This window comes from Mirounga angustirostris, unplaced genomic scaffold (assembly GCF_029215605.1).
Source record: "Mirounga angustirostris isolate CCGP_5_RB_7025 unplaced genomic scaffold, mMirAng1.0.hap1 SCAF_4, whole genome shotgun sequence".
In the NCBI taxonomy this organism is placed as follows: domain Eukaryota; kingdom Metazoa; phylum Chordata; class Mammalia; order Carnivora; family Phocidae; genus Mirounga; species Mirounga angustirostris.
Window position 1 is genome coordinate 166,811,091 of NW_026991712.1, and position 19,002 is coordinate 166,830,092.

The 19,002-nt window shown below is 46.5% G+C and overlaps 1 long non-coding RNA gene across 1 annotated transcript; it reads left to right on the plus strand.

Annotated features, from left to right (window-relative positions):
* The first annotated feature begins 832 nt into the window (after positions 1–832).
* On the plus strand, positions 833–1,805 carry LOC135364010 (uncharacterized). Its single transcript, XR_010410437.1, has 2 exons — positions 833–1,176; positions 1,656–1,805. It is a non-coding gene; the product is annotated as an uncharacterized LOC135364010 (long non-coding RNA).
* The last annotated feature ends 17,197 nt before the right edge of the window (positions 1,806–19,002 follow it).

Sequence of the window (19,002 nt, forward strand, 5' to 3'; positions counted from 1 at the left end):
CTTATTCCCTGTATTCCTTACACCCAACAGATGACCTAGCACAGAGGTGATCAGTAAATAGCTCTGAATGAATGAAAGAATGAATGCATGCATGCTACTTAAGAGCATGGGCTTTAGGGTGAGAAAGACTCCAAAAACGCCAAGTGAGACCCAAGGCTGAAGTCCTGCTTCTTGCCACTTGTCTTCATGTGGGCATGCCACACAAGCTCTTCTGAGCTTGTTTTCTCAGCTGTAAAATGGGGATGATAATATTACCTTTTTCATGGATTGTTTCTTACAATAAATGGAAATGTGCGAGTGAAGTGTTAGTACAGCTATTAAGACAGTTCTTCCTAGCAAGTACAAAACAGACGTCTGTGAAGGAGCGGTCTGTTAAGGAGACTCCTCCTCGCTTCCGTTCTCTCAACCCACTCTTCAACCCCCGGCAGAACAAGACCGGTCTTGTCAATTCACAGAAGAGGAAACAGGCAGGACCACGCAGGAGAAGGGCTCGGTCCAGGACCCAGCCCCGAGCGGCAGAGCCTCGGGCCTGCGCGCACTCGGGGCGGGCGGGAGCCCACCGCTCGGCCCTCTCCAGCAGCCCGGTTCCCGGCTGCGCGACCCCGCGGCTCCCCGCCCGGCCGGGCCCGGGCCGGTCCCCCTCGGGCCCCACTCTCTCCCGCACAGGCCCCGCCCCTCTCCCCGGGGTTGGGCCCCGCCCCCACGCCCCCCGGCGCAGGCCCCGCCCCTCTGCCCCCATTCTCTCCGGCGCAGGCCCCGCCCCACTCCGCGTGGGCGCCGCCGCTCCCCGCCGACTCTCCGCGCTCGGGCCCCGCCCCCGCTGCCCCGGCTCCGCAGCCCGCCTGCCCCCTGCCCGCCAGCCCCACGCGGACTCTCTTTGTTCCGGAGCCGCCCGCCAGGGTCCCCGGAGCCGCTGACTCAGCGCAGTGGAGCCAGCCTTTGGCGCCCTCGCCCCCACCCCACTCTCCCTGGAGACCTGGAGGCTGGCGCCCCGGGAGGTGGGAGGTGCGAGTGCGCCGGCCCAGCCCTTCTTTTGTTCCCCAGGACGTTCCTTTGCTCCAGCCCTCCCAACCTGGAGAGTCTGCGGTTACTGTTTCAGGTTATGTTTCGGGAAACTGACACCAAGTAAGCCGCCCTGAAACCTGGCTCCTGCCACGTCCTAGTTGTTGATCTTCCGTAAGTCCTTCGACCTCCCTGAACCTCCGTTTCCTCACTTGTAATGTGGGAGCCAGAATGCCAGATTTGGAAGAGACCCTGTGAGATTAAATGCGAAAACAGTACTTTAAAACTGAAGGCACAAAGTGAACGTTAGAGACTTGCTTTTGGAAGGTCTACACTGATAAAAAGCTAACGTTTATGTGTTGAGTTAGGCCCTCCCTCATCCTACTTCGCAGGGACAATTTGTCATCCCCTAGGGCCTTTCAAATCTCTCTTTGTTAGTGGGGGCCCTCCCTGATCTCTAGGGTACACCCACGCCCGCATGGAGTCAGCCCGTCGCACATTTCCCTAGTATACGGTAACTTCCCCTATTCAAATACTTTAAAAAAAAATGAGTTATAGTTTACCTTTGATGAAATGCACAGACAGAACTTACACATACAGTACCACGAGTTTTGAGAAATGAAAACACCCCTGTAACCCACATCTCTTTCAAGACAGAACATCTCCAGCCCCACAGAAAGTTCTCTGGAGTTCCTCTCCAATGAATCCCACACCTGACCCCAGGCAACCACTGTACCCACTTCTCTCACACTAGGTAAGTTTTGCCTGTTCTAGAACAATATAAATTAAAGCATACAATCTGTTGTGTTTTTTCTTCTTTTTTTAAAGTAGACTCCCTGCCCAGGGTGGAGCCCCAAATGCAGGGCTTGAACTCAGGACCCTGAGATCAAGATCTGAGCTGAGATCAAGAGTCAGAGCTTAACTAACTGAACCACCGAGGCACCCCTAGACTTATGTTTTTTTGAATCTGGCTTATTTCATTCAGTATAATCTTCTTGAGATTCATCCATATCCTTTCTCCTCTCCTCTTCCTCCTTCTCCTTCTTTGAGAGTCATCCATATGGGTGTATCAGTAATTTTTAAAAGTTGATTGAAACTGATGAGTAGTATTTCATTATATAACTACACCATAACTTGCGTATCCTTTTTTCCCCCCTGTTGATAGACAGTTGCATTTTTTTCAGTTTGGGGTTGTTATTAACCCCAAATTTGTAGAATATTCTTATACAAATTTTTTTGTGGCCCTGAGTTTTTATTTATCTTGGATAAAGGAGTGGAATTGCTGGATCATAGATTTAATCTTGTAGATTTAATCTTGTAAGAAACTGCAAAATAGTCCTCTAAAGTGGTTGTAGCATTTTACATTTTCACCATCAGTGTGTGAGAAGTTCTGTTGTTCCGCATCCTCCTGAGCATTTGGCATTGCCAAACTTTTTACTTTAGTCATGTAATGGATATAGTACATCTTTTTATGGCATTACTTTTAAAAATAAGATCAATGTTTTTTTAAAAAAGTGATTAATAGAAGTATACAATTGCAAAGGTACAAAAGGCTATTCAGTAAAAAAAGAGGCCCAGGTCACTCGATTTTTCTCCCTACAAGGTATCAGTTTTATGCATGGCTTTTGTCTCCATTCAAATTGTTCTTTTTGACTATCTGAGCTCCTCTCTACCAGCCTGAGCTCCTCTCCAGTGCTAATAAAAGTCCAATAAATATTGTGGATTGAATGCCAGGCACTGTTCTAGACAAGACATATAACCTATTACATCATCTCATTTTGATTCAAGAGGGTAGCAGAGTCCCTTTGGAGGAAGCCTGGAATTAAGTGATATCAATAAAATTTTGTTAACTGAATGAATGTTGATGAAGGAGACCCCTGGGGGTTCTTGCAGGCAGTGCAAGCTGGATCTTTTCTTTTTTTCCCATCACTTCTTACGTGTCAGGCACTGTGCAAACCAAAAACTACACATGCTATTTTTTTTTAAAGATTTTATTTATTTATTTGACAGAGAGACACAGCGAGAGAGGGAACACAAGCAGGAGGAGTGGGAGAGGGAGAAGCAGGCTTCCCACCGAGCACAGAGCCCAATGCAGGGCTCGATCCCAGGACCCTGGGGGTCATGATCTGAGCCGAAGGCAGACGCTTAACGACTGAGCCGCCCAGGCGCCCCTATACGTGCTATTTTTGTTGCCCAGCATTATTTCACCCTCAAGGTAACAGGACCTCAGGTTTTCTCGGGGAAATTGTCTTCCACTCAGCCCGCACTTCCATTGGCTCCAGGTGGGCAGGTGACTTGAGCCTAACCAAGCAAAGCACCTCAGCCCCTTGGCAACAGTGATTGGTTCAGGGATATGCCCACCATGCAATTTGGGCCAATGAAAGCCAGCCCTGGACTCGTGTTCAAACTGGTGGGCAAGTGGGCTCTCTCCTTTCTACTGGACTTGGAACTGTGGGGCTGGAAACCTGTGAGAGATGAGATCAAGGGAGTTATATATGAAGTTAGGCAGCAAGGCCTAGGGGTGAGGAAAAACGAGAAGGCCAGTGCAGTGCGTGAAAGAGGAGGACCCTTCACTGGGTCAGACAGAGGCCAGAGCTTGAGGGGCCAGGTGGGCCATGGACAGGGATTTGGATTTCACACTGAGAAGCTATTGGAGTCATATGATTTGATTCACATTTTTAAAAGATCATTCTGTGGAGATGACGCTGGGAATGAGGAGCAGGGGCATAGGAAGAAGGGAGACAGTTAGGAGGCATCGAGCTAGAAACCACAGACTTTGGAGTGGGGTAGTAGCTGTGGTGAAAAGTAAGTGATTTAGCGTGGCTCATTTGACAGAGAGAAACACACAGAGAGAGGGGACACAGCAGGGGGAGTGGCAGAGGGAGAAGCAGGCTTCCCGCCGAGCAGGGAGCCCGATGCGGGGCTTGAACCCAGGACCCTGGGATCACGACCTGAGCTGAAGGCAGACGCCCAACGACTGAGCCACCCAGGCGTCCCTACAGGGTTGTTTCTGATGACAATATTTGAGCCACTAGATCCAGCTATACCAAGATCTTCCTCCTGGACTTTCCAGTTACATGAGCCAATAAATTCTTTTTTGTGATTAAAGATAGTTTGATTTGGGATTCTGCCGCTTGGAAGTAAGATGAGTCATAGCTATGTGTATTATTTTATTTTATTTTATTTTTTTAAAGATTTTATTTATTTGACAGAGAGAGAGATAGCGAGAGCAAGAACACAAGCAGGGGGACTGGGAGAGGGAGAAGCAGACTTCCCGCCACGCAGGGAGCCCGACGCGGGACTTGATCCCGGGACCCCGGGATCATGACCTGAGCTGAAGGCAGACGCTCAACGACTGAGCCACCCAGGTGCCCCAACTATGTGTATTATTTTATTAATCTTCAAAAGAAATCTTTAGGATTGCCACTATTAGCCCAATTTTGCAGTTGAGAAAACGGGAGCTTAGAGAGGGAGAGTGAGTTGCCCAGGGCCATATAGAGTTGAAGTGACAGAGGTGGGATTCAGACCAAGTCACTAACCCCAAAGCCTGGGCAATTAACCCTACTGGCCACAGGTTATAAACTATACCCACCCAGGCCTGCCTAATATCATCTTTCTGACTGGCCCTCAATTCCTTTTGCTCTACCCTAAAGGAGAACCCAAGGCCTTTTAGTTCCATGGTGTGGCATGAGACCTTGTGTTCCAAAAGAGCCCTCAAGGGATCAGAATCCCACTTACCTCTTTACATGGTACTTAGGCAAAATGAGAGGGATCTTCAAGTTCTCAAGCAAGTTCTCAGTATTGACCGAGTTATACGTAGAGCATCTTCATGTATGTGAGAGACTCAAAAAACACGTGTCAGTATTGGGAACTGTAATGTATGATAGGATTGATCCTCTTAAAAGAGGCAGAAACTGAGATCAGGGATGCCTGGGTGGCTCACTCCATTAAGTATCTGCCTTTGGCTCAGGTCATGATCCTGGGGTCCTGGGATCGAGTCCCACATCGGGCCCTTTGCTCGGCGAGGAGCCTGCTTCTCTCTCTCCCTCTGCTTCTACCCCATGCTCCTGCTCGCGTGCTCTCTTTCTGTTGTGTGCGTGTGCGCGCGCGCAAAAATAAATAAAAATACTTAAAAAAAAATAAAACAAAAATTAAGAAGGAGGTTTTTATTCCCGAAAAGGATAAGGAAGGAGTGATGGCAGGCCAGTACAACAAATCTACTTCAGAAAGCTCTGGCCATTCCGTTATGACTTTATGCTGTTGAACCTGGGAATTTGTGTTGAAACGAGGCCAGATTTTGGAGGCAAACAGGCCTGAGTTCAAGTCCAAGGTCTGACACTGAGCTCTTCGAGCCTCCATCATTAGCTCACAGCATTGTTATGTGGCAGTGATTCAGTCATGAATTTTTTGATCGCAACCTGGACAGGATTAAAAGAAGTCATTCTAGTGCAAGAGGAGCACGGAACTTGGATATTGCATGATGTGTGCACAGTGCTCACAAGGATCCTGCCGGGTTAAGGCTTTTAGTACTGTTGCACTGTTTGAGAAGAACGATTTCCTGCCTTCACCGTGCTCTTTCATACTCAGAAAGCCAAGGTCTTGCATGTTACAGTCAAGACACGTCTCTCCCGGGCCTCAGCTGGGGTTCCTGGACCTCTCAGCCATCTGTCTGCTGGACATGAGGCTGGCAGTAGGTGTGCTCAGGAAAAGCATGGGAAGTCATTGCACACATGGATCCGGATTCAGCAGCATACCCGTGAAGACTGCAGTGAGGGACAGTTGAGGACACCGGCCTGAATCGGCTCCAGTGCAGCTGTGGCCCAGAACAGGAATCCCCACGGCAACTGGTGGGAGCAACATGGATGCTTATCATTTCCCATCAAACAAGGTCCAGAGGTAGGGGAGAGCTTCTGGGCTGGCCGACGATGATGACTCCACAGTGCTGCCCAGGATGCAGGCTCTGGCGCTTTCTCTGCCTTGCCAGTCTCAGGGTCAGCTTTATCCTCAGGCTGGTAGAAAGACAGAGCTGCAGTTCCTAGTGCTCACGCCCGAGCGCCACAGGGTTCAGGGAATGAGGAGAGTCCATACCAGTCTGTGGCTCTCTCTTTGGAGAAAACGTTTCCCAGACGCTCTCCAGCAGAGCCCTCTCGGGTCCCGTTGGACAGAATTGGGTCTCACGACCAGTCTTGAGCCATCCCTGCCTAAGGGAAGGACTCACCATGATTGGCTCAGACGCATCCTCTGGGTGTGGAATGGATTCGGGAGGAGGGGGCTGAGCACGCCACCACGGACCGATGCAGGTGATAGATGTCAAGGGCCTGGTGGGCCCTCAACTACAAAGAGCTCCCTTCCATTTCCATCTTGGAATGCTCCTCTGATTAGGTGATGTGTTCGAGGAAGGCCAATGTCAGATGGCCCTCGCATCCAGGGAGAGCAAGGTCTTTGATAGGGACCTGGTGGAGGCTATTTGTTTATGAGAAACTGAGTTCCATTCAACCTCGATCAAATACAAAGGGGTTTGGGGCACCTGGGTGGCTCAGTTGGTTAAGCGACTGCCTTCGGCTCAGGTCATGATCCAGGAGTCCCGGGATCGAGTCCCACATCAGGCTTCCTGCTCGGCGGGGAGTCTGCTTCTCCCTCTAACCCTACCCCCTCTTGCGTTCTCTCTCTCACTCTCTCTCTCTCTCAAATAAATAAAATCTTTAAAAAAAATAAAATAAAATCTTAAAAAAAAAAAAATACAAAGGGGTTTGTGAAAAGATTTGAGAGTACTGCCAGACCCCTCCAACCATCTCCCATCTCAGCCCCAGCCCTGGTGTCTCTCTCTGTCCACTTACCACACTGCGGTGGTCTTTTGTTGTTGTTGTTTAAACAAACTTGTTATTCCTGTGAATCATCTTATACCTAAAATTCTTTCTTTTCCTTTTCATAAACTATAATCTTCTTTTTGCTTCAATGCCGGGGAGACAGAAGCACCAATCAAAGAGACATAAAAGACTTCTACAGAAGATGCCCTCACCTGAGTTAAATAAGCTGTCAGGATTTTCATAATTTTTGGTGGGAGTGTAACTCAGTGCCAGGCCTAGGGAAGGCTATTGGCAAATATCTATTTAAAAATTTTGGGGGGGAACCTGGCTGGTTTGGTCAGAGCGTGGGACTTTTGATGTCGTGTTTGTGAGTTCAAGACCCATATTGGGTGGAGAGATTACTTAAAAAAATTAAAAATCTTTTTTTTTTTAGATTTTATTTATTTATTTGTCAGAGAGAGAGAGAGCACAAGCAGGGGGAGCGGCAGGGAGAGGAAGAAGCAGGCTCCCTGCTGAGTAAGGAGCCTAATGCGGCTCTTGATCCCAAAACCCTGGGATCAGAACCTGAGCCGAAGGCAGACACAACCGACTGAACCACCTAGGTGTCCCAAAGTTAAAAATCTTTAGGAAAAAAAATTTTTTTAAAGATTTTATTTATATATTTGTCAAAGAGAGAGAGAGTACAAGCAGGGGGAGCGGCAGGCAGAGGGAGAGGGAGAAGCAGACTCCCCTCTGAGCAGGGAGCCCGATGCAGGACTCGATCCCAGGACTCTGGGACCACGACCAAAGCTGACACAGATGCCCAACCGACTGAGCCACTCAGGTGCCCCAGGAGAAAAAAAATTTTTAACTCTGTATAACCTTGGATCAAAAATTTCTATAAATCTGACTTTGAGTTATACTTGTTCATGTACACAAAGATATAAGCAAAGAATACTCATTGCAGTTTTGTTTGTTGTAATAAAGACTAGATGCGATTTAAATGTCCCTCAGTAAGGAAATGCTTAAAGTTAGGTCATTCCATGTAACGTAATACTATGTAGTCACTGAAAAGAATGAAGAACATCTCAATGTAATGCCATGGCACCGTTTCCAAGGTGTGAAATGAGGAAAGTGAAAAATGATATACACAGTATGCCCTTTGTATTTGTTTTTATTTTTGTTTTTAAGTTTTTCTTTTAATTCCAGTTAGTTAACACACAGTGTTATATTAGTTTTTTTTTTTTTTAAGATTTTATTCATTTATTTGAGAGAGAGCGAGCAAGAGAGAGAGCACGAGCGGTGGGGGGGAGGTGCAGAGGGACAGAGGGAGAGGGAGAAGCAGACTCCTTGCTGAGCAGAGAGCCTGATGAAGGGCTCGATCCCAGGACCCTGAGATCATGACCTGAGCCGAAGGCAGACGCTTAACGACTGAGCCACCCAGGTGCCCCCCTTTTATCATTTCTATGTGCACCTCCCCTGGTTTCCATGATGGTGATTCGGCTTCCAATGTTTCCCTCCCCGCTCTATCCCCCGCCCCCCCGACCAGGGGGAGGGAACTGTCTGCAGACTGTGCAGACTGGACTAAGCTACTGGAGCCACTTTGCCCTCAGGAGAGCTGGAAGTACCCCAGAGTTTAAGTTCCTGCCTTGGCCCCATTCCCACGCCCACTATGGGCGTGCTTTGGCCAGTGACTGATCAGAATAGAAAGGAAAGCCCAGCTTCATTGCTTCAGGGCAAGACGACACAGAGGTTGTACTTCGACTCCAGCATTCCCAGTGCCCACAGGGATCAGGCAGAGGCTACCGGCTTTGGGATTTTACTGAAACCACATCTTTGTTTGCTCTTTTCCCCATCCCTGTCCTGCTTCCCACACTCCCTTACCAGCTTCTCCTGGGGGGCCTTTCTTAATATATCACCTGTACAAGAATCTTCACCTTGGGCTCTGCTTCTGGAAAAAACAACCTATTTGTTTGCTTTTATTAAAATGACATTTATTTAGGGGCACCTGGGTGGCTCAGTTGGTTGGGCGACTGCCTTCGGCTCAGGTCATGATCCTGGAGTCCCGGGATCGAGTCCTGCATCAGGCTCCCTGCTCGGCGGGGGGTCTGCTTCTCCCTCTGACCCTCCCCCCTCTCATGCTCTCTCTCTCTCTATCTCATTCTCTCTCTCACATAAATAAATAAAATCTTTAAAAAAAATGACATTTATTTATTTGGTCACTTATTTAATTAAGTAATACAGACATTCACTATCCCTGTAAAATTCAAATAAAACTGAGCCCACAACGATGTTTAATTTCACAAATCCCAAGTCTGTGGCTCCTTGAGAAGGCAAATTATGCTATTGATTGATTATACATGTGTCCTTTCAGAACTTCGACTGTGTGTTTTCACTCAGACTTGTATTTTGTCTGCTTGTTTTCTCATAGCTGGGATAGTTCTGCATGTTTCATTTGGCAACCTGCCTTTTTTCTTTAAGAATCCATCTTGAATGTTTTTCCATGTCAGCCCATCTAGTCCAGCCTCCAGGGTGACCTTCCTAAATTGCCTGTGACATGAAGCTGCTCTCCTGCTTAGAGCCCTTGAAGTAAAGCTTCCCACAGCCCTTGGAATAAAATCCAAACCCCTGACTTGGCCCCACCCACCACTGCCTGCCCATTCCCGCTCCACGGTGGACTGCCCTGGTTTTCTTGAATGTGCCATATACTCTTTATTGCCTCAGGGCCTTTGCACAGCCCATTTCTTCTTTCTAGAATATTCTTCTCCCTTCTTCTTTGCCCAGCTAACTCCCATTTATCTTTGAGGTCCCAGCAGAAAAGCCTTCCCCTAGGCCCCAGACTGGGTGACATCTCGGGCCCTAAGTCTTTGTACTACATTCTATTTTACCTTTGGAGCCCTTGTAAAGAATTAATTCATCTTGTCATTAATGCACATTGGTCATTAGGCTGCTAATGAATGAATGAATTATCCCTATGACTCTGTTTCATGGTTTTCTCCCTGACTGGAGTACAAGCTCCACAAGGAAAAACTCCCTTCTGTCTCGTTTGCCCACATCACGAGTGACTGGCACAGCTCCAAGCAAGGACGAGAGGCTCAGGGGTTGTTGAGTGAGTGGAAGGAAGAAGTGAAAAGCTGTCGCAGAGCTTCTCTCTGTTTCCCTCTCTCCGAGGCAGCCCTGTCTCTTGTCTCCGCGGTGCTCAGGGGCCTCCTTGCTTCTCCTGTCTGCAGACCAAAGGCTACTGCTCTCGGTTAGTTGCTGTTCTTCCTCACTTTGGCCTCCCCACAGCATGCCCTCAGCCAACTGCAGTCCCGACTCTACACCAGGACCTTTCCACCCTGGAGCCCACCACCAGCTGCCCGTGGCCTTTGGGTCCCTGTGCTCAAGTCCTTGGGAAAGAGTCTTCTTTGGCTCAACCCAACAAAAAGACTGGGGTCCCTCAGGCCAGGGATCCATCCTAGGCATTCCTTGCTGGCCAGGACCGCCCTAGGAGGGACTGTGAGAGCCAAGCCAGCTTAAGTCAAAAGGGGAAGTTGAATGTGGCAGGAAACTTGACTGGCATTTTTGCCACAAATGTAAAAGGGAACCAAAAATACAAAGGACTTTATTGTTCTGTTTTGTTTCTGGTTTAAGAAAATCTAGGTGGCTGCTACCACTGTCTAGATTGCTTCTTCACATTCACAGCGCCTTTTGGGGCCATCTGTCCAGCTCTGATTCTCTGGGAACTGACCCGTACCACGGAGAAGTGTGTGTATATAGATATATGCATCCCAGAGGCCAGAGCTGATGGGTTCCAGGCTGAAAACTTGGCTCAAACTAGGTCAGTTGGAGTCCTTGGGCTGAGAATTTGGAATTTATCACAGAGCTCCAGAACTGACCCCGCAATTTACCACCAGATGCTGAGGAAAGCAAGAAGGAGGAGGAGGAAAGGAAAGAGGAGAAGGGGGAAGAAAAGGAGGAGGCTAAAGAGGAGGAGGAGGAAGAGAAGGGAGACTACAGAGAGAAAGGAGAGACCAGACTTTCATTGACTCAATAAATATTCACTAAAGGGGGCACCTGGCCGGCTTAGTCAGAAGAGCGTGCAACTCTTGATCTCAGGGTCCTGAGTTCGAGCCCCACGTTGGGCGTAGAGATTATATAAAAATAAATAAAATAAATAAATAAATATTCACCAAGCAACAACAGTGTGTCAGGCACTGTTCCATGTGCTTGGGATGCATCTATGAAACACGAAAGCCGAAATCCCTGCTCTCTTAGAGGGTACATTTTAGTAGGGAAGAGACCATAAGGGATATAAGAAAAATAATAAGTGGTGGTAGGAGCTAAGGAGGAAAAAGAACGAAAGCTAGGAAGTGGGGTAGGAAGTGTAGGGGCAGGACAGGGCAGGTACTGAAATAGTAAAGATCTGAAGGAAGATGGAGCTCCTGGGTGGCTCAGTTGGTTAAGCACTCTTGATCTCAGCTCAGGTCTTGACCTTAGGGTCGAGAGTTCAGGGCCCGTGTTGGGCTCCATGCTGGGTGTGGAGCCTACTTAAAAAAAAAAAAAAGATCTGAAGGAAGACAGGATGCTGTCACGTGGCGGGGGCGGGGGGTGAGGGAACAATCCAGGGAGAGGCAATGGTTAGAGCCAAGGCCCTGAGGGGGAAACTGTGGCAGCAGCAATATGGGGAAGGGGACAGGAGTGGGAGATTCAGGCCGGGAAGCCACAGGGGCAGAATCTGGGGTCCTCTTAGGAGGCCACGGCAAGTTTCCAGGCCCAAGGTGCCAGTGGCTTGGACCTAGGGGATAGCAGTGGAGTTGGTGGGAAGGGTCAGATTCTGGACGTATTTTGAGGGTAAAGCCAACAGAACTTGCCATAGATTGCAGAGAGGTGTCGGAAACAAGAGAGCTAAGGCTGACTCCCGCGGGGGACTGGCAGAGCCCCCAGAAAGGGCCCAAGTGGCCGCCAGAGGGCAACTGCAGACGACGGGTGGCTTTGCTGCTTTCTGGATCCAGAGCCTCTTGCCTGCAAATCTGGCCCTGGGAACCCATAACCTGCACTCTGATCATTCTTAAAAAAAAAAAAACCCACTCCCACCCTTTCTGCATAAGCCAGTTTGAGTGGGTTTCCATCAACTGAGAGATAATCCCCTCCTGATGCGCCCCTCCATTTCTCATTTCAGCGACCTGAAACCTTGTAATTCTTCATATACGTGTCTGTCTCTACCACTGGACCCTGAGCTCCCCGAGGGCAGAGACTTCATTGTCCACATCCGCATCCTCAGGAGCTAGTGCAGGGCCTGGCTTAGAAAAATCTTATGATTGCTGCCCATTCATTGGACTCCAACATAGAAAGCATCCAATGTGAAGAGCATCTCATTCCTACTCCAACCAAAGCAACTGTACTTTTTCTCTTTAATATATTGGACTTCCAAGTAGCTTCCCTCTGAAACCAGATTCTCTGGTTTAAAAAAGTGTAAAAGAGTTTAAAAAAGCACTGTCTACTCCCAGATAAGTGTGGCAGACTGTATACACACTTTGTGTCCCTTCTGACAAAAAGGAGAGGAAAGTCGATTGAGCTGAATCTACACCAGCAAGAGCACCACAGAGAAGCAGACCCCAAAGCTCCAGGGACGGTAGAGCCAAGGGGCTCTGGTCTCCACGAGAGGGGGCCAGGCACTGGAGCCTTGCTGAAATGCTGTGTTGAATGAGTAGACCTCAGATCCCTCTCCTAGTTTTCGTACCACCGACACACCATTTTCAACCTCTGCCTCCCAAAGTTGAATTTTGCTCGAATTTATGAACATTTTAAGTACCAATTAACTATTTTCATGTCCTCTTTGAAATTTTTGGTCAAAAAGAGGTCAAATGAAAAAACCTTTTACAAGGACAATAGTAACCTTTGACAAATCCGAGCAGTAAGAATTATTCACAAAAAGTCTTTATTTGAGCCATAAAATTTGTATCTTGGAAGCCTATGTACTTTGATATGAAATATTGGAAGTGATATTCTGATCCAAAATAGAAGGGATTGTAGTGGTTTGGATTACTTAGATTCATCATATTCTTTTTCTTTATTTTATTTTCTTTATTTTTATTTTTTTTAAATAGGCTCCATGCCCAGCGTGGGGCTTGAACTCACAACTTGGAGATCAAGAGTCACATGCTGCACTGACTGAGCCAGCCAGGCACCCCAGACTCATCGTTTTCAATAACTTCATTTTTAAAGAAGATTTTATTTATTTATTTGAGAGAGAGAGCACAAGCAGGGGGAGAGGGAGAAGCAAGCTCCCCGCTGAGAAGGGAGCCCAACATGGGGCTCCATTCCAGGACTCTGGGATCATGACCTGAGCCGAAGGCAGACACTTAACCGACTGAGCCACCCAGATGCCCCTTCAATATCTTCATTTAACATGGAATTCAGATCTATAGGCAAACTTCTACATGCTTGCACAGAAAAGCTTTTCTCAGAGTAAGACAAATATCACCTGCCTCATGTTTCTCAGAGGGATTTTTTTTTTAAGTTTTATTTACTCAAGTAATCTCTGCCTCCAATGTGGGACTTGAACTCACGACCCTGAAATCAAGAGTCACATGCTTCTTGCCCTGAGCCAGCCAGGTGCCCCTCCCAGAGGGAATTCTTGATACCTCTATACCATCAGTACCCAGACTTACACATTGTTTCCAAAATATCTCATGTGTTTCAAAATATTTGTTACCACTTTGAGTGTTTCATCCCAGCAGATTGTCTTGGAATTTTGGAAGTTCTTCCAGACATTTCTCTTTCGGGATTCTAATTGATACCACATAAATACAATAGTTAGTAAGATCTATAGGGTCATCAGTCCACGGGGAAAGCTTTACTGTCAATGTGCCCACCAGCGGAATGGTGTTAGTCTAAAGTAACAACTTTCTCATTTCCAGAGCTTCCAAATGTGATGTTTCCTTTGGTCCAAGATGCGGTGTTGACTAGTTACATGCAAGCCAGGAAAACCAGTGCTTTGGCAATTGCACAAAGGCATCTTGGTTTTAGCTACTAATTGTTTGGAGTTGAAACTACCTTCTTGAGCTGGACCTGATACTGTGAAAGCCAATCTCATAAAAGGAACTTTGTTCTGTATTTTGCATGAGGAGATGCTTTAAAAAAAAAATTCAAACCTTTCTTCTGTGTCAAATGATGTCTTACGCACATAGAACACAGCTCTTGGAATTAAAATTATGATAACATCCAGGAAGATTAGAACAGAAGAGCTGTAAATCCTGGTATGGGAATGTCACAGAAAGTACAAAAGAACAGAGATGGAAAATAACTGAGAAATTATCAGAACCTTAGAGGGCCAGTCTAGGAGGTCTACTATCTCCATTTCAGGAGTTCCAGAAAGAACAGAGGAAACAGAGGGGAGGAAATCCTCCAAGAAAACAATTCAAGAACTCCAAAGAACACTGGTTACCATAGTGAGGCCCACTAAATTCCCAGGAAAGTAGATGAAAATTGGCATATGCTGTGTTACATTGGCAGGAAATTTCAGAACAATAGGGACAAAGAGAAGATGTTACAAGATTGCAGAGAGAAAAACAAGTTTTCCACAGGCATGCACACACAGAGAGTCTGGTTATGGTGTAAAACTTGCTATACAAAGGACATTGATTCTGTTATGGTGCAAAAAGCAATATGTGCAAGGGTGTACTTTTTTTTTTTAAAGATTTTATTTATTTATTTATTTGACAGAGAGAGACACAGCGAGAGAGGGAACACAAGCAGGGAGCGTGGGAGAAGGAGAAGCAGGCCTCCCGCAGAGCAGGGAGCCCCATGCGGGGCTCGATCCCAGGACCCTGGGATCATGACCTGAGCCGAAGGCAGACGCTTAACGACTGAGCCACTCAGGCGCCCCAAGGGTGTACTTTTTTTGAGAGTGAATGAAGTGTGGGTAAACTCATTTGGTCTGTCTGGAAGTACATGTCACTCTTCTGGGAAATGGTTCTGTCCCTCCTTCCTTCGCATATACCATGTGTTTCGAGTGGGTGCTCCCCAGTCTTAGAGGCCCCTTCCTCCGTGGCCATGTTATATCAGAACCACCTCCAAAATTATGAAAACAGAGCTCAAAAGTCATTACTGATTTCCTGCTGGGAGGTAAAGATGGAAGCTTCCATAGCTGCTGGCTGCCATGAGCCCAGGAGATGTTTAAGAGACTAGAGTCCAGGCAGAGAGAAGCAGAGGTGAGATTTGGCTGAGTCACAGCCCTGGGATCTGGCTGTCCCTGAAACTAGTGCAAGCTAGACCCTTATGCTTTCTGTGGCGGTGTGAGGTCTTCCAAAACAAAACACAGCAAAACACATTTGTCTGACCTGAGTTCCCGTCACTTGAAACAGTCTTGTGCATCGTACAGAAACGTAAAGGGCAACCATACTTTCTGGTGTAGTAATTAATCATTAGAACTGACATGTATTGGGACTTAGGCGATGCCAGGCACTGTGCACATGTTTTCAGCATATTATCTTGCTGAATCCTCCCAAGAGACCCGCGAGGTAGATCCTTTTATCATCTCCATAAACCAGAGAAAGAAACTGAGGGCACAGCAGGTGGGTTACTTCTTCACACTCTGAGATTAAAGCTCAGGCACTTAGGAGACCCATCGGAGACCCTCCCCTCAATGGGACCCCTCCCTCCTGCTCCACACTCCACTCCTCACACCGCCTCCCCACCTCTGTCTTCTGCCAGGATGCCCTTCCTCCTAGCTCCCCCCTGCCAAATCCTACGCACCCTTCAGATCTGTTCAAAAGTGTCCTGCCCTGGGGGGCCTGGCTGCCTCAGCCAGTGGAGCACACGACTCTTGATCTCAGGGTCGTGAGTTCAAGCCCTACATTGGGCATGGAGCTCACTTAAAAATAACAATAATAATAATAAGTGTCCTGCCCTGCTCCATCCTGAACTCCTCATCCTCAAATACAGATTACTTCCTAGCTTCTTCTCTCTCCTCACCCCAGAGGCAAAATATTATGAAATTAAGGGCATAAGCTCTGTTCAGATGGAATTTATATCCTAGCTCTACCACTGACTTGTTTAACATACCTGGGTTTTGACACATCTGGGCTTCAGTTTCTTCATCTGTAGAATGGGACAAGCTAGTACTGCCTTACAGGGTTCTTGGGAGGATTAACTGAGTTTAATACATGCCTATAACAAGTTCTTGGTGCCTGCTTTGTAGTGAGCATTCAATAAATGTTAGCTAGTGTGAATGCTAGCATATGACTCTATCCTCAAGCAACCCCCTTCCTCTTTCTAAGCCTTAGATTCTTTATCCGTAAGGTGGACACAATGATAGTCCAGCCTGCATGATTAGCATGAGATTGAGATCAGCTACTGCTCGTGAGCACCTGACATTATCAGCACACCATGAACAGGAGCTGCCGGAAACTGATGTCTCCATCTCCATCTATTTCGAGATCTTCCACAGTGTACTTTTCTGGGGTTCTGTCTCCACCCCAGCATTGGCATCTCCGGGGCAGAGATCCTCTGTGGTGATCCAAGTGGCTACTCACCGAAGACCTCTCCCCGCCTTCCAACTGATTGGCTTCCCAGTTAGGAACTCAACATTTGAGTCTGGTTAGGTTCTTTTAAAAATAGTTCCTGATTGCATATGAAACACACAATCCAATCTCCTTATTAAAAATGTATGCATTACTGCTAAGGCTAAAATCTGCTTTGAGCATCACGCCAATCCCAACCATTTCAGAGCTGCCCACTGCTATCAGTTTGAGGGCTTAGTTTTATTGAAGCTGCTCAGTACTTGGGTACTTTCAACCTGGAGACCGATATCTTTCTTCTATTCTGGAAAAATCCTCACCCCTTGTTTCTTCCAGTGCGGTCTCTTTGCCATTTGCCCCATTCTCCACTCCTGGAATGCTGGTTAGATGCTCTCAGTCTAACCTCCAAATGTCTTAATTTCTCTCTCTTTTCCCGCCTCTCTTTTCCTTTTGGGTCAGTTTCTTAGTAGTATCTTCATTTCCCCCCACCCCCGACATTTGGTTGTGTTATAATAGGCAATAAAGAATGCTTTAGACACCAGTGAGGTGTCTAAACACTTCACAACAATTTTGAAAGGCACATGATATTAATATTAAAATATAGCAATATCGGGACACCTTGGTGGCGTCTGCCTTTGGCTCAGGTCATGATCCCAGGGCCCTGGGATCTTGTCCCGCATCAGGCTCCTTGCTCAGCTGGGAGCCTGCTTCTCCCTCTCCCTCTCCCTGCTCTGCCTGCCTCTCCCCCTACTTGTGCTCACTCACTCGTTCTCTCTGAAAAATAAATAAATAAAAATCTTTTTAAAAAATGTAGCCATATAAAATAAAAACTTTTTCACTAACAAATGTTAAAAGTAAAATGTAATTGTACTTCTTTTAAAAGTCTTATCCATTTTGAAAAACTGGATATTGAATATAAAATTTTTTTTTTTATGGAGAGGTACCTGGGTGGCTCAGTCAGTTAAGCATCAGACTCTTGATTTCAGCTCAGGTCACAATCTCAGGGTCGTGAGATCGAACCCAGCCTCAGGCTCTGTGCGCTCAGCATGGAGTCCACTTGAGATTCTCTCTCTCCCTCTCTCTCTACCCTTCCCTTCCTCCGCTCACTCTCTCTCTCTAAAATAATAATAATCTTTTTTTAAAAAATTGAAGTATGGAAAAAAAATTTCTCACCAAAACATTTCAAGAACCATTGGCTAACATTTGTCTTTTAAGTGCCTTGAGTACAATATTAGGAGGCGGAACAATTTTTTTCAAAGGCGAGTAATAACATTCAGTTTGTGAATGTTTATTGGATTTAGCCCAAAGGGAAGTGAAGGTGAAATGTGCCTGTCGGTCTCTGATACGCTGCTCCGCACCCGCCCCATGCCTGGCACAAGCAGGCAACCCCCTTTGCCTCACTTGGGACTCCAGCGCCATAATGATTACAAAACGGCCATTCAGACTACACTCAGTAGCCTGGAGGTTGGAGGGCCCTGAAAGCTGTGGCCAGTACCACCTGCTTCCAGCAGGAACAAAGATCCCTCTGTCGCTGAATTACTTTCCAAGACCTTCTTAACCTGTGACCTTTGCCATGTAAAGTCTTTTATTGCTATTCCTGTTTACTCATGATGACTGCAATTTGTGTCTGGAGATTTTTTTTTTCCCCAGATATGCCTGCCGTCCTTCTGCTTCCTGATGACAGAGAACATTGGCGGTCCACGGGGCCACGGCTATCTTTTGCCCTTTTTATTGTCCTTTGGTTTGTTCCCCATCAAGGCATTTTGGGGCAGAAAGAAAAACTGGGAAGTCAATCACAACACACACATTTCTCAAGCTGAGTAACCTCTGATAACACAAGATCTAATTTAGCTTGCCCCTGGAGAAAATTCAAGCAACTTTGGTGCTTATTCAAACATTCAGACCATGGTGTCAATTTCTAGCATAAATCACAGCTCTCAACACACATGTGCTTTCTTTTCCTTTTTTTTTTTTTAAGATTTTATTTATTTATTTGACAGAGAGAGACATAGCGAGAGAGGGAACACAAGCAGAGGGACTGGGAGAGGGAGAAGCAGGCTTCCCGCTGAGCAGGGAGCCCTACGCGGGGCTCGATCCCAGGACCCTGGGATCATGACCTGAGCCGGAGGCAGACGCCTAACGACTGAGCCACCCAGGCGCCCCACACATGTGCTTTCAAAACAAAAATAAAAGCAAGCCATTTAAAAATAATGTTTTCCTAAATGTCACTTGATGGATTTTTACAGCAGATTTGGGTATCCAAAACTCAATCTTGAGTTATTTTTGAAACAGATAAACTGAAATGTGTTCACCAATGGAATAAATTCAGTACATGTAGCGAACTTGTTTACATGTTTCTTATTTAAAGGCAGTAGGGAATTTATATTCTGCAATATCCAATCTGCAAATCAGGTTATTTTTACTCAGAATTGCATTTTATAGATAACAGAGCATCACAGACTGTGTCCTAGGGTAGGAAATGTGGGTTTTTGACAGGAGTCCACACAAAAACTCTTGTTGAGGTACTTTCCCAAATTAGTAGCATGTAATTTTTTATTACTTTCCCAGAAAAACAGGGAAACACTATAAACACATTACCCTTACAGATAAAAAGAGGTAACAACCGGTTGCTCTATTATTCTTTACTGTAAACATTTTTTTTAAGTTCAGTATAATTAGATGTTTAGACATTTCTATGTTCATTGTTCATT